Genomic DNA, 15,298 nt, shown 5'->3' with positions numbered 1-15,298 from the left:
CCATTCGACTGAAGAAGTTGGATGAAGAAACAGTGGAGCCAATAATTGCGATCAAAGTGGGCAGCAATCAAGTTGAATCGACAGCGTTGCTTGATTCGGGAGCTCAAGAAAATTTGATCTCTTACGGATTATACCAACAGCTCAAATTCACAGGTCCACTTCATCCTATTCCTCATGTGCTGGAAAGTAGCACATCACACCCGTTGAAAACATTGGGATGGACTATATTGCATGTACAGATACATCAATATATTAACCCACACAAATTCTATGTGGTGGAGGATGAAAGCACACAACACCCAATGATGTTGGGGCAACCTTGGCAAAAAGAGTACAATGTGCAGATAGATTGGAATGCAAAGGCAGTCAAAATTCAGCATGCACATGAACAACAGGTGATAGCCTTTACTCAGCAATACCAGAATAATCAGCTGCAAGCCATGCAATCACTGGAAAAAAAGCCAAAAGCAAAAATGCCATCAAAGAACAACATGATACCCGAGACCAACAATCAAGTAAAAGCCAACCATGCTAATTACAGACATACGAAGTCACTGGCCGCAATGCAAAGATCTAGGTTACCAAAACAAGGGAAACAAGTATGGATGGAGAAGGATAGAAATGACATGGCACACAAACAACAATGCAACAAAAGAATTCCAATGAAGCAGATGGTTCAACCAAAAACCAAGGGCCTAAAATAGGTATGGATCCCCAAGAAAATGCTTAGCCATAACCCAAATGTCACTCGCATTTGGATACCAAAACAAAAGCAAAAGGAACTCCCTTCAGTACAAGCAACATCGGAAGGAAAACAACTGCACTTGAAAAAGGAAAACCGACTTATGTGGATGGCAATCAGCAACAAACCAGTGGCAAACAAGGAAGTGCCACAACATCTACTAAAACCGGGAGAAACAAAATACCAATGGAAAGAAAAGAATTTACGGCCCACGCCATTCTGGCCAAGCCAATCCTCTCCATAGAAACAACTACGATTATATCAGCAGTTTCGGCAAAGCAATTGCCTTTTGCAAAAAAGACAATTAAACAGAGAGCAATAGAGTTACAGCTGTTAGTTGCAAAGAAAACAGGAAACCTCGACGGCGAATGCCAATAAGCATCTTGCTTATTCCCTTTTCTTGCAAAGCATTAATTTTTCCATGCATTGACCGAGTATGCATAAAATAGGGTCACATTACTCGGCCAAGCATTAGCAAAACTTTTTCAACCTATGCACGGCACATACTCCGAGGTGATACCTTGTCGTCCGGGAGGACTCCGTCTAAGGGGGGGGGGGGGGGGCATTTTCAAAGGCGGAACCAATAACAGAAACAACAAAAAAGGGCATGATTTTCGACTATTTTAAGGGTTGTTGTTTGATTGCAAAATTTTCTAGAGTAACCCACGTACATATGCCCTTATACAGCATGTATCTATAGGTATATGGGACCAAACGCCAAATCAAGCCCCTACGTGTGTGTATATAAGTACAAATAGCCATGTTTCGGGCAAACTATTGGTAAAACAAAGAAATCCGGCCATAAAAATTGCATGTGAGTGTATATAATGTTTTGTGGTGATGTTTATGATTTATTATGATTTTTGGGGATTTTCTAGGTTTGATTTGCTATTTTCCTTTTAATTTTGCTAATTTTCGGCAAAAAAACTTCAAAAATACAAAAAGCAGGTGAAAAATAGTTGTAATGAAAAACAAAAAATATGGGGATGATCAGTGACTATAGGACAACCTATGGTACAGTGGGGGTGCAATTATGAGACTGGAGCGGAAAGCGGGTTTTGGCCAGGTTTTGACTGAAATGCCAAATTTCTGGTAAACAGAGCAAATGGAGTCCAAATCAAGAAATTTTTGAGCTTAAACCGCATCTCGTAAGAAGATAGGAGAACATGTCAAATTTCATGAAAAGTGGTTCGGGGACCTCCATTATAAGAAATTTTCACCTCATTTTTAGCGCATTCTCACTATTGACTTTGTGGAAGAGAGCTTCTGCCACCTAGAGAGGACCGACCTTCCAGCAGCTTCTACGATGCGCACGACTACCCCACGAGATCTAGACATGCGAGGTAGGCTCACCACCTTGAGCTTTTCGCGCATGTTTGTCACTATGTCGCGAAAACTAGCGTAGGGGTCACACACAAAGCGGGCGGTAGAGACCTACAAGTAGAGACGGCGGCCTAACGGCTGACGCAAAAGCAACAAGACTTCATCGGAAGCTTACCCTATCCTATGAGACCAGTTCTGGATGTCCAAAGGTAGTAGAAATCCATCGGGAAAAACCCTAATTCCTAGAAACCCGCAAGAGGCCACCAAATGGGAAATCGGCGAAACGGCGACCAAATGCTACCAAAATTCATGTGTAGGAGCATCTCGACATGCTCGACAAGTCTATGTGACCCGCATGACCAAAAAGTGACCCGAGGCGACACTAAACTTCAGAAACGACATCAGACACACAAAGCGTCAAATTGCTCTTGCGGCCAAACCGCAAGCCCGTTTGCCACCAAACTTCACGAGCGGCTTTCGTAGACCATCAACAACCAAGTCCTATGGTGGTAAACTACCACAAATCATCGAAGGTATGTAAACGCAACCACGGGTGCTTATAGAGCGACAAATTGCCAAATGAAGCTTTGGTGAAGCCAAAGTCGACAAAAACCATACGGCAAGGATCCCCAAGGGATCGGGAAGCTATGGAGACCAACATCAAGTACTTTCATTGCCAAAAAGCACTCCAAAAGTCAGAAAATGGATCGGAGGCACTGAAGTCCACACAGGGAGTTGTTCTCTATCCATTTGACTTTTTTGTTGAAATTAGGCTCAAAAGGGACTCAGTGGGACCAAGGGCAAGCACTGGGAGCACCATCCATGAAAAAATCACCAGGAGACATCCTACGCGTAGGATGTCTCAAGGGAACTTTTGGGCACAAACTCCAACATTTTTTATCATACACATTTTCTGAATGACATTTACAAGCTATCCACGAAGTCTCTATCACATTTGGACCAAAATTGACCTTATATGCATGAAAAAATGCAAAGTTAGGGCATAGAGGCAATGATGGGCCATAGACCTACCAAATCTTGTCCAAATCACATGAAACTTGCACAACACATTCACCAACACATCACCAACCCATCTATGTGATCAGAAGCAAAAAATGGTGAAGTAGGCATCCTACGCGGGGGATGTCTATTTGACTTTTTTGGCCTGCAGAGGATTTTTGTTCATTTCATATCCAATCACCTCATCATCAGGAGCTAATATATCAAGTTGGAAGCCATTCTAATCATTTTTGACCCCCAACACCTTCAAGATACACTTTTGCAGCCCAAAAACACCACACAGCCTCTTACAAGCATCAATCCTTGTCCAAATCCAAATCCAAATCCTAGAGCATGGCCATATTCCATAGGCCAAGGACTACCCACAGAACAAATTTCATGTCATTTTGATGAAAAAAATATCATACGCGTAGGATGTCTCCAGCATAATTTAGGCCTTATGTGCAAAGAGTGACATCATGGGAGCCAATACCAAGGTGCAATGAGCCCATATACCAATTTTCAAACCATTTGGACATCAATTGCTACCTATGATGGACTTTCTACCCAATTTGTGACCTAAAGCCTGAATTAGCCTGAAAATCCACTTTTTGATATCCAAATCGAAATCCAAGCATATAGCCATGTTCCATGAGCCATGCACTACCAGCATGGCAAGTATGAACCAACTCTGATGAAAAAGACATCCTACGCTAGGATGTCTAGATGAAAATTTTTGGCTTGATTTTCACTGTGAGCACATGCATAGCTTCACAAGTTCCTTTTAAGATTTATTTTCAATTTTCAAGTCATTTGGATAAGTAAAACTCAGTTTCGCAGCTAATATGGAAAAACGCTAACTTCGGACTACTGAGTGCAACAGGATCTATGGCAGCCGCGAAGTCACCGGCAAAGAAGAAAAGAATGACCATCAACGATTACTTGGAGGAAGTGGAACCCTTCGTCATTCTAGAAGGAACACTAAATCCCACTAGCACATGGATACAAGAAGATCTGTTAGAGTCCAACGACCTAAAGATCTACCAAGGAGTGTTCAAAGACACTGAAGGCGATGTTATCGAGCTACCAATGCTGCCGTGAAAACTCAATGAGTTCATAAGAAGCAGGATGGCCGTGTACTTGGAGAAGATTGATCTCCACAACTACTTTGAAGCAATACCGGCAGGGGTGGACATAAAGAGAGTCTGGGAGTTTGTGACAACCATCAAAGAGGATGGAGTGGCCAAAGTAATAGATCTACAAGGCAGGCCAAAAACAGAGGTAATCATCACTGAGCAGGTTGTAGCAGATGCACTAGACCTCTCCAACGAGGGGGATAGTGTAACTAAAAGAAGGGATGAGGTCAAGGTGTACAATGAGAAGAAAGGGAATTACACCTTTGAAGATATTGCCAACCCAAGAGTGGCAATCATGAGCCAGTTATACAACCAGTACTTCCACATGTGCACGAAGAGGCCACAGAAGTACAGGATGCTGCTAGGTGCAATTGCCACGACATTCACTTGGGCAATGACGAAAGGCACCCCATAGATAATCAATTATGCGGCATATATACGTGAAAACATAGTAAAGATGGGTAACAAGAAGCCAACCTATATTGTGCCAGGAGAACTAATCACCAAGGTGATTTATGGGGCACTACACGCAAAAGGAAGGTGGCATGAACCCCCGTCTTAAAACGACTGGCTGAGGCTAAAAGAAGACAAAGAAGATGAGCCTCAAAGAGCACCAAGGGTGGCTACAAAACAGAAAATATGGCTAGAGCCGGTTCAAGAGGAGCAGCCCGAGCAAAAGAAAGGAAAGAAGGAATTTGTCCAAGTGCCTACCAAAGAAACAAGGTCACAAAAAGCGGCAAGATTAGAGAGGCTGATGGAGAGCTTCCGAGTAGAGAGACCCCTCAAGGGTGATTTAAGTGAACTCTGGAATCTTTCTCTAGAGTCAATGTCGGGATCATCCCGAAGAGTACAAAGGGACAGATTTGAGGACTATATCAAGAATTTTGAGATTCTTGATGCCGCATCAGAGAATATACCACATGTCCCTTTTCTCATAGGAGGAAGTAGAGCAAATACGGCAGAAACTGCTAGATGAGCAAGAGAGCCAGGAAAGAGAAAGAAAAACTAAAGCAAACAGGGATTTAAAGGGCAAGCCTACATCTCTATCGGCCAGCCCTAAACCCAACCCTAAACCCAACCCACAGCCCTCACCACCGCCCTCACCAACTCCTAGCAGCCCTCCACTAGAAGATAAGGAGGTTGAAGACAAACCAGAAGAACGGCAAGCAGGAGAGCAAGAGTAGAGTCAGGAGCAAAAGCCAAAGGAAGAGGCTAAGCCTCGAAGTGAGCAAAAAGAATTAGAAGATTCTTATTACGCATTTTTGGACCTGCTAGCTGCAAGATACACGAAGGAAGAAGCCGCCACAGTCGCATTCGACTTGGCGAGGACAAGGCCTAAAGAAAAAATGCAAGGCATCAGGCTAGTGGAATTAAAGGAAATTTCCACAGATACAGTGGACCTACACCTACTATCCAATGACTGGGACGTGGTGATGACGAAGCTAACCGGGTTGAGAGTGCAAACCATGGCTTCAGAAAGAGAGATGGCATCTCTCAAAGACACTGAAGTGAAGATTAAGATGGAAGTAGATTCTCTACAAGGACAAAGCCAAAGGCAAAAAGAGAAGGAAGCTGAGGTACAGGCCAGCCTAGCAAGGGCATTGCAAAGATGCGAGACAATGGAGGAAGAAAATCAAGCAGCCAAAAAAAGAATGCAAGCAGTTGAAGAAGAATGTCAGCAGCTCAGCAAATCACTACTAGATGCCGAGAAGGAAAGAGATAACCTGACACTACAGCTGACACAAGAGTCTAAATAAGTAGAATCCATGAGAAATGCCAAAGAAAAGGCGGAGATAGATCAAGAAGCAAGCCAGGATGAGGTCCTTGAGCTCAAGGACCAACTTAAGGTAAAAGATCAGACCATCCAGAGGCTGCGAGCATCACCTGCCAGAGTTAGAGCTACTAGCTCGACTCACATCGCTACAAAGAGTCAACTCTTTGAAGAACAGATGCAAGAACTTCAAAAAGAGCTGACTCTAGAGAAAAAGCAGAGATTGATGATGGTAGAAGGATCTATTGTCATGCAAACAAGAATGGCAGAAGATCAGAAAGCCCTGCAAGAGGAAGTAGAAAGCATGAAGAAAAAGCTCGAGAAGGCGGAGAGAATAAACGCCGAATTAAATGACCTCCTTGTGAATATGGGCGAAGAAGCGAAAACGAAAAAGCAAAAACTCCTGAGGAAAATTTAGGAGTTGAAAGGACAGCAAGCAGGAGAGCCAGAGAGCACAGGGCCAACAACCGATGAGGGCATTGACTTAGAAAATGTGGCAGATCCGGTGGACATGCCTATGCAAGAGGAAATCCTAGAAGGATCCTCTCAAGAGCCACAGGATCTAACACAGGAAGAGGAAGAAAAGTTGCATAAAGCAATAGAGGTGGAGCTCAGAGAGACAACAAAGGAAGCCTTGGAGTGGGAGTAGAGGGTTTTCAAGTCTATGACCATTCAGAAGATCGACGCCAACAACCTCAGGCGCGAGTGGCTTCAACCCTCTCTCCCATATCCAATGCTGAAATATGAGGCAGCCACCATAAACAAGCGGATAAGAGAAGAGCCAACCGTACCACTTTACAATGCAGATACCTCACAACCAGAAGGGGTCAGGCTCATTGTTGATTCTCAGCCAAAGTGTAGGAAGTCCTGGCTTACAAAGTACCCACAATACCCAATCCACTTGGTAGAGGCACCGAAAAATATCAGAGATAACCTCAGCTTTTGTCCTCTACCAAGGATCAGGACGTGGAAAGCACAGGCAATCTTGCAAAGGAGCCAACCCACTTGGCTGAACTAACCTAAGCTTCCGGGCTTGAAGGCAGGTGAGAGAATAAGTGTCCAATACATGGTGAAAACCCTAACGGGCACCATCAAGTTGTTCACTGGCTCACCTGACCTTACATGCATTATGATGAAGAAAATTTGCAAAACCCTCTTAGCAGTGTTTGAGACTTTCAAGCCAGGCCAGGTGACCGACAACATCTTTTTCTTCCAGGATACTTACAGATGCGCTCATGATCTGTCTGGTCAACCTTCCAAGGAGGTGATACATGCGCTGTATCAAAGGGTAATGTTTCTACCATCCTATCACCTCCAGGTTTTTGAAGAAGCGTTCTACACAGGCTTCTTCACAATAAACACTGACATTTTTAGCCCGACAATGATGAACCTGCATGCAAGAGACGAATCAGTGCTAAAGATGCGAGAAACGATACGATGAAGAAGCAGATTAGCGGCCATGTCGGGGACGACATGAGCAAGGAGGGGGGGAATGTTAGAAGCTGGACACACCCCACAGCAACTAACTACTCGAAAGATTATTATTTTTATAATAATTCATTCATCGAGAAAAACCTGATTTTTCACCTTGTAAATATTGGGATTTACAGAAGTTTCCATATTGTATCCCAGTTTTGATAGTTAGATTGAGTAGATGGTTGATTTTGGAACTTTAGGGTTTGAGAATTATAAGGTATATATACCACTTTCTGACCCTAATGAAGGACCTTTGGCATTTTTAAAAACAAGTTTTGAAGTCTGTGAGTGAGCGTACTGTGTACGAGAGAGAGTATCAGCTTCATCTTTACGCTACGTGTGCATCGATGGTCGAAATCGAGTGCTGAGAAGTGCAGCGTGTTGCCCACCACGAGAGCTACACGCCGATACCTGCATTGCGCGCGTACGGTCCGGGTTTGCGAGCTCCTTCTACGAGCTTCATCTGGTGTTTGGGTGAGCATACGTTGTTGGATTTTGCATTGCAGCATATCCATGTGTTCACATTGAGTAGAACTACACATTAGGCACTTTAGATTTTGGAAACGAAGACCTGCAAATTTCAGCCAGACATCCTACGTGATTTTGCAGCGGTGTTTTGGGTTGGGATTTTGGTTCATAGACCTTAGGGAGAGCGACCTATTGGTATTAGTAGGGTCTCCTTGAAGTTCTATGGTGTTTCGAGATTGTTTGATGGGTGTTCGACTCTAGAAAGCATTTAGGAAGTTTCCTCTTATGCACTCTTGAAGGCTGTGGCTTAGACAATTGGTAGAGACCTCTGTAGGAATTAGTTAGGAGTCGGTCGAGTGTAGGTTGGCACCTTATGCTTGCTTCCACGCGCCTGCGGGTCGAGCTTCGTCCTTAGCTGACATTACATGTTAGGTGAGTTCTCGTTGTGCTGACGTCCGTCGCGGCGTATCCGTCCAACACTATAATAACTAGGATTATGCTTAATTAAGAAAAGTAGGCTACTACTTCTCAATGCTTACATAATATCTTTCCAGCCTATATCTTGCTTAATCCCCATAGATCTTGTCATCTGCGAGGTTTAAGGCCTTGGGACTGAGTTCTATTATTGTTGCAAATCAAGCAAGCCAAATTGCAACTCTACCAAATTTTAGAGTTTTCATCTCTTAAATTTATGCAATTAGAAGTGCAACTAGAACGTGTATTAAAATGAAATTCCTTTAGAAAAGAGGAATCAAATAATACAAGCTCTTTTGAAGGAGGACTCAGCTCCAAATGTCTTGACTCAATTGATGTTGATTGTCTTTCTCTCTTTCCCTCTCTCCTTTGTAGTTTTAATACATGTGTGTGATACGTATGGTTCAATCTAAATGAAATGTGCGTTGCTTTTGTTATTCTTAAATATGTTGACTGTTACAGATTGATTAAGTATTCTCATTCAACTATAATCTTTTGTTGCACTTAAACTCTAATTTTCTATGAGAGCCATGTCAGGGGTCGTCGACTGCATCGTCTCTAAGAGTTGTTTCACATCTCTCAAAAAGATATTTTTTGTTGCACCCTGTTCTTTGGCTATACTACATTCAATGGCTACACCATGACTCTCAAACAGTCACCGGTTGCACCATATCCTTAGTTACACCACGACTCGTGACATCCTTTTCACTTGAGACCGACATTGAGACAAGACTCCTCTTGCTTACCAATGCCAACTCAAGGGGGTGATAACATCCCCTAGATAAACCAAGGATTCATTATCCTTGAGAACCTTTTTCTAAAACCGAATCGTTCTTCCCAATCGAAGTCATCCAACTTAGTTGAACTCAATCTTCAAGGGACGATTGGTAGGAGGATTTCTTTAATTCACCCTTGGTTCAAGGTCATCGACTCTTTTTTCTTAGTCATAGCCAAGCACAACCGTCGATGCGTTCCCTTAACATGAGTGTTATTACCAACTATGCGTATCCCACATCCCCAAGTTAGAACCCACTCCGTGAGTTGAGACTTTCTTTTCCACCTTTAAACTATCTTTACTTAGAACATACAAGTTTGGATCAACGTTTTGGCCAACAATTTAACCCTTCGGAATCCACCCTCCCACTGAATACTACCTTATCTAGGAAAACAAAATTCCAATCATGTCAATTAAGAGAATACATTTCAGACAATCGAAAGTGGCATGCAAATTGCTTCGTACCCTTACAAATGTGCATTTATCAGGTTGTTTTCTCTTGTAAAATATTTTAGTTCTTTCTTACTTTAATAATATTAAAGGTTCTAGTTATCTCTCATGCAAACACATATACCTCTCCAGGCATATCTCGATCCTCGTTCCAGGACTCAAGTATCCTGTCTCCTCCACCATGTGTGGAGGCGACACCATGACACAATTTGCAATTCTTTATTTTCTTTATCTTGTGTGGGGAAGGTTTACAAAAATAATCTACTCTAGATTCTTTTTAAATCAATAATCCAAGAAGCACAACAAAGGTCCGGCTGATGAGGACAATTGCAGAATAGCTCATTTAGGTTCCTAGCCTTTCCAAGGTTCCTTTTTACGAGACAATTAGAAGAGTTTCTTAATTAAATTCACATCCTCCTCCCTTATCTTGATCCCTTCATGGATCCATTTTAGATTGTTCTCTTGGAGTGCTTGAAACACTAGTTGGAGATGCTCTTTGTATTATTCTTATGACTTAGAGTAAACTATGATATCATCAACGAAGACTCATGTGTAAGCCCTATGTACACAAAACATCATCCAAAAATACTCTTATGTAAGCCTTCTCTACACAAAAAATTCATTCCATGATCTGACTGAATGTGGCTAAAGAATTTGTTGGCCCAAAAGGCATAACAAGAATTTCATACAAGCCAAAAGTTGTCTTAAAGGCTATCTTATATGTATCTTCTGGTACAATTTGTAGTTGACAATAGCCACTTTTAAAGTCTATTCTACTAAAGTAGGTAGAACTTTGTAGCTTATTAAAATAATCCTCAATTCTTGGGACTAGAGTGTATTCTTTACTATCAGCTTATTTAGTGCACAATAGCCTACACACATTTTGGATGTACCATCCTTTTTGTGCACTAATTAGACAGGAGAACAAAATGGTGAAGAGCTAGGTCTTACCATACTTTTTGCACAAGTTCATTCACTTGTGACATAATCTCCTCTTGTTGAGCTTGTGAGAATTGATAAGGACGTTTACTAGGAGGAGAGCTTCCTAGAATGAGCTCAATCATATGATCATCAACCCCCCTTTTAGGAGGCAGCTCTCTTGGATGTCATCAATAAAGAGATCATATGTCTATTTACAAATAAATGTAAATTTCTAATTTTAAGGAGCCATTAAGGAGAGACAACATTAGTGCTAGGAGAATCCTTGAGAAACGTCATGTTATCAAAAATGAAACCTTTTTAATTGGTTTGTCAATGAACTTATGAGATACAAATGGAATAGTGTGCCCCTTCTCATTCACGGGCAAAGGGATGTCTCTCTCCTTATGCTGTAATGTTACTAGCCTTTTTGAAAACTTGAGAGAGACAACCACACAATCAAATCGTGGCGCTCCAAGAAGCACATTTTTATTATTGAGTGGAGATATGCTAAAGTTCTTTTTGTCCACATACCGTTGCACATGAAGCCTTAACTTCCCAATCAAAGGTGTGACTAGGGCCCTCAAAGGGTCCATCAATAGCATGTGGCTCTCCCATCTCATGAGCATGTATCCCTGACTTTGATGATAATTCCATAGATATTGTGTGGAAGCAATATTAAAGAGGATGAGTGCATCATGCTCTCCTCAGGGGGATCACTCTATGTAAAACTTATACATCACGTGCAATCAAGGACTATTTATAAAACCACTTAGCTGTAAAAATTTTCATCAATAAAAGGAGCCCTTTTTCTATTCAATCTGTAAAGAAATATTTCAAGAGCATTTTTCAGCTTCCTTCTGTATGTCATAAAGTGAGAAAATATGAAAAAAATGATCCCTAATATTAATTGCACATGATGCATTTGTTAATTGTAGTGAACACCCTTCTTGGGCGGGTCACTATATAGAAATCCTACATAGCACATGAGTTCAAGAGGTATTTAAAATACCCCTTATTCTACATCTTTCTACGTATATAGAGACCCCTTATGTACCATATTTTTTTATAAAGAGACGCCTTATGTACCAAAATTTGCTTGTTTTGAATTTAAATTACCCTTAAGTATGTATATTTTTTGTAACTTCATAGCAAAATTAACCCCTTCTATTGAACTCGCATGCTATCATACATAATTTGGAATGACCCCCTCAAGACACTCCCCATGATATGCTCTTTCACTTTCCCCCATGCATAGCATATGGGACTTCTTGGTGGGACACCACCCTCTTCTTGAAGAGAAATGATTGCAGTTTTAGGGGTTTCCTTCTTTGCATACTTTTGATGGCATGTGTGGTAAAAGTGACCTCGTTCACCACATTTAAGAAATTGGTTTATATATTTACAACAATGCTCTATGTCTCCACAAGATAGTGAATTTTTACATTGGTGGCTAGATTTGTCTTTAGGCTTTCCACTTTTGGTAGAGGTGAAGGGATGTGGTTGTCTCCCTTTCTCTTGCAGATTGTCTCTCCGATTCTTTGACTTTGAGCCCTTGGCCAAATCTTGAAATTTTATGTTGGAGGATACCATAGAATGGTGAATAACCTCCGAGATGGTCGCTGACATAGTCTCTCCAATCTTGAGGGAGCCCATCACAAAATTGCTGCTTTTGCTCCAAGATGTTGATGTGCTTGCACACATTAGTTTTGAGATGCAAATACCAAAACTTTTCTACATGTTCTCTCCTTCAACAAGATTTAGGCATTGCCACACCATAAGCACTTGGTTGGAAGCACCATGCAATAAAAAACTGCTTCATGAGAGCAACTAGGCATGTTTTCCAAGTCTTTGGAGATTTTTCTTTAAAGCGTAGCCTTTCCCACCATTGACAAACTAATTTTTGGAGATGCATGGAAGCATGCCAGAGTTTGGATGAATCCAAGGTTTTTTATCTCCAAAGGCCGCATCAAATTGCTGGAGGAAGCTTAGGACCTTGTCCACATTGTGGAAAGTTCCCATCAAAGGAGAGAAAAGTTATGCTTTTTCCTCCTTTCTTGGGATTTCTAAGGGTAGAGGACCTTGTCCAAACTCCATGCAAGTGTTGATGACCTCTTTGTGTGCACGCTTTGAAAGAATTGCTATCTAAAGAGGAGGAACTCCCCAGTTCAAATGAGCTTAGAGATGGCAAAAGCTGGATGACTTCTTCTTTATTTGCTTCTTCTTGGTCTTCTTCTCACTCCCCTTTAAGTGATAAGAGGAGCAATATCTCGAAAACCTTTTTCCAAATGGTGGTGATGGAGAGGGATTCTTTGATGTCTCCTTGGAGTCACATCTGCTTAGATGACCGATGAGTGTCTTCCTTACTTGTAGGAGATTTCTCCCTTGTGTCCTAGCTTGTTGTTCTTCTTTTTCTTTGACTCACAAAAAGAGCTTCAGCCTCTTCTTGTGGTAGAAAAACACTCCTTTTGCTTGGTAGAATTTTCTTTTTTGGAAGTCTCAAGAGGATTCACTTTGGGAGAATGTACAATTAGATGTCATGCTTGCAACTACATGTGAGCCACACCTTGCAAAGCTAGATTTAACATAGCCTACTAAAACTTACGGGAAAGAAATTTAGCAACCAAGGTCCATCACGAGTAGCAGCATCATTGTCCAAATCCAAATTAGTAAATCAATCACTCTCTCCTCTTCCAGTCTATGTTCAAACATGGTGATGGTGCTTTGTCCATCAAAGTTTCTTGTGAGAAATGCTTATTTTGTGTGAACAATCACATCTATTTCTCCTTGTGAATCAAAAGTGAGCTCCTTAGATCTTGGACACCCATGATTTAAATTTGCTTAATTAATCAAAATAGAGAACAAGATCATAACATTGCCCCATCATGACGCAGCTAAATCTTGCCAAGCTTTGGTGCACTCAATAGTGTTAAAACCAAAAATAACCCTTTTAAGGATCCTATTAAGTCAACAGCTCTTAGAGTCTTTATGTTGCAAATACACAAGATAATAGATCCTAGTACTCTCTTAATTTGATAAATGAAAATGTTTAATCTTTCATTCTCAATCTTTAGAACCATCCTTTCTTCAAAAAGGAAGAAATAGCCTAGATATATCATGAGATCAATGTTAGAAATGTAAGGTCCTTCTCAGACTCCCATATACTACTAAATTGATGAATTTAGCATGGGGTATTTTATTTTCAAAAATTGAAATTTGTTTATTGACTTTAGTCTATAAAAGTGTGGGACAAGCCTTTTATGGACATGGCTCAACTTAAAAAGGCAAATTCTATAGAAAGAAAGAGTCCACATTTGACTTTTACTCACCAGTGAGACACACCTCTTATGGACTTCAACCCACTCAAAATTAAATTTTATGAAAAGTAGGTGTCCACTTTTGACTTTTCACACTAGTGAGAAATTCCTCTCACCATTTGATTTTTCTTTTTTTTTTAACAATAAGAAAATACTTGTCCTGCAAAGGTACTCCATTATTTCGATTGTCACATAGTAAGGACTTGCAAGGTATGTAAGAAAATGTAAGGATTGACATGTGAAGTAAGAAGAGACCTTTAAATTGTAAGAAAATGTAAGAAGAGACATGTGAAGTGTAAGAAGTGTAAGAAAACGCATGTGATTTATAAGGAGATGTAAAACAAGGTGAAGGCTTCACGATGGCCTCAAGAAGGCATCATTTTTTGCTGTAATAAATTGAGTGATTATTAGGATACATTTGACATGTTGATGGTCTGAGTTCGGAAAAATGTGTCTCAGCTTAATATCGTGTCGTTTTCAATTTCAAAAGTGCCAATTGAGAGCAAGGGAGAAAAGGAGAAATTTTGTCCCAAAATAGAGAAAAATAGTGAAATTTTTTATTTAAAAAAATTATTTTTTCAAAAATTTCCTCTTGGCAAATTCAAGAAAAGTAATTTTGTATGTTTGGAAAAATTATATTTCGTGGACACGTTAATGGCAAGAGATTAGAGAGAGAGAGAGAGAGAGAGAGAGAGACGCACATGCACACACATACACATTTTCATTATGAAAATGTTCAAATGAGTATAGTAAGGCTTGAAATGACTTGAAATGTCACCAATGGAAGTTACAGTGATAGTGACCATTGGATGGTGAGAGGTGCAAAGAAGAATTGCACGTTTTCTCTACCACTCCCATATGGCCTTCTTTTTTTTTCCATAAAGGGTGAGAGCAGATTTATATTAAAGAAGGAGAAAAATTACAAAAAGCTACCGCATAGGGTATGTTCGGTCAATAATTACAAAATATACTTGATGTTCAAGATCCAGTTTTAAGCTGTCAGATTTTCCAAAAATTTATGCAGGCCGGCAACCAGCTGAATTCCATTGCTATGTAGTCTTCTTAGCCTTTCTACATCCGCTCTGCATTTGTCCAGCATCCTCTGCAGGTGTGTATAGGAACCATCAAGGAGCACCTCTTGTTGCTTGTTGATATTGGCACTGTTATTGTAGCTCATACAGTCTGTAAGTACCTTGAAACTGGCTTCATACACTCTACATTGATTGAGCTTTAGCTGGTTTACCTGTAGGGAAAAGCAGTAAAACATTTCTCTCAGACTTCTAGTTTGGTAAGCTATGTTAAATAACCTGTCATTTCGGTCAGACCAAATGATCCAGAAAAACTCCCCTCTTATTCTATTCCAAACCACTGGCAATAATGACACTGAATCCCCTAAAAGAAGTTGCTTCCAATTTAGCATGCATCCTAGTCCATCATTCAGAGGTGACA

Source organism: Adiantum capillus-veneris, chromosome 29 (assembly GCF_014529385.1).
Source record: "Adiantum capillus-veneris isolate H3 chromosome 29, ASM1452938v2, whole genome shotgun sequence".
Classification (NCBI taxonomy): Eukaryota; Viridiplantae; Streptophyta; class Polypodiopsida; order Polypodiales; family Pteridaceae; genus Adiantum; species Adiantum capillus-veneris.
This window is presented reverse-complemented; position numbering follows the sequence as displayed.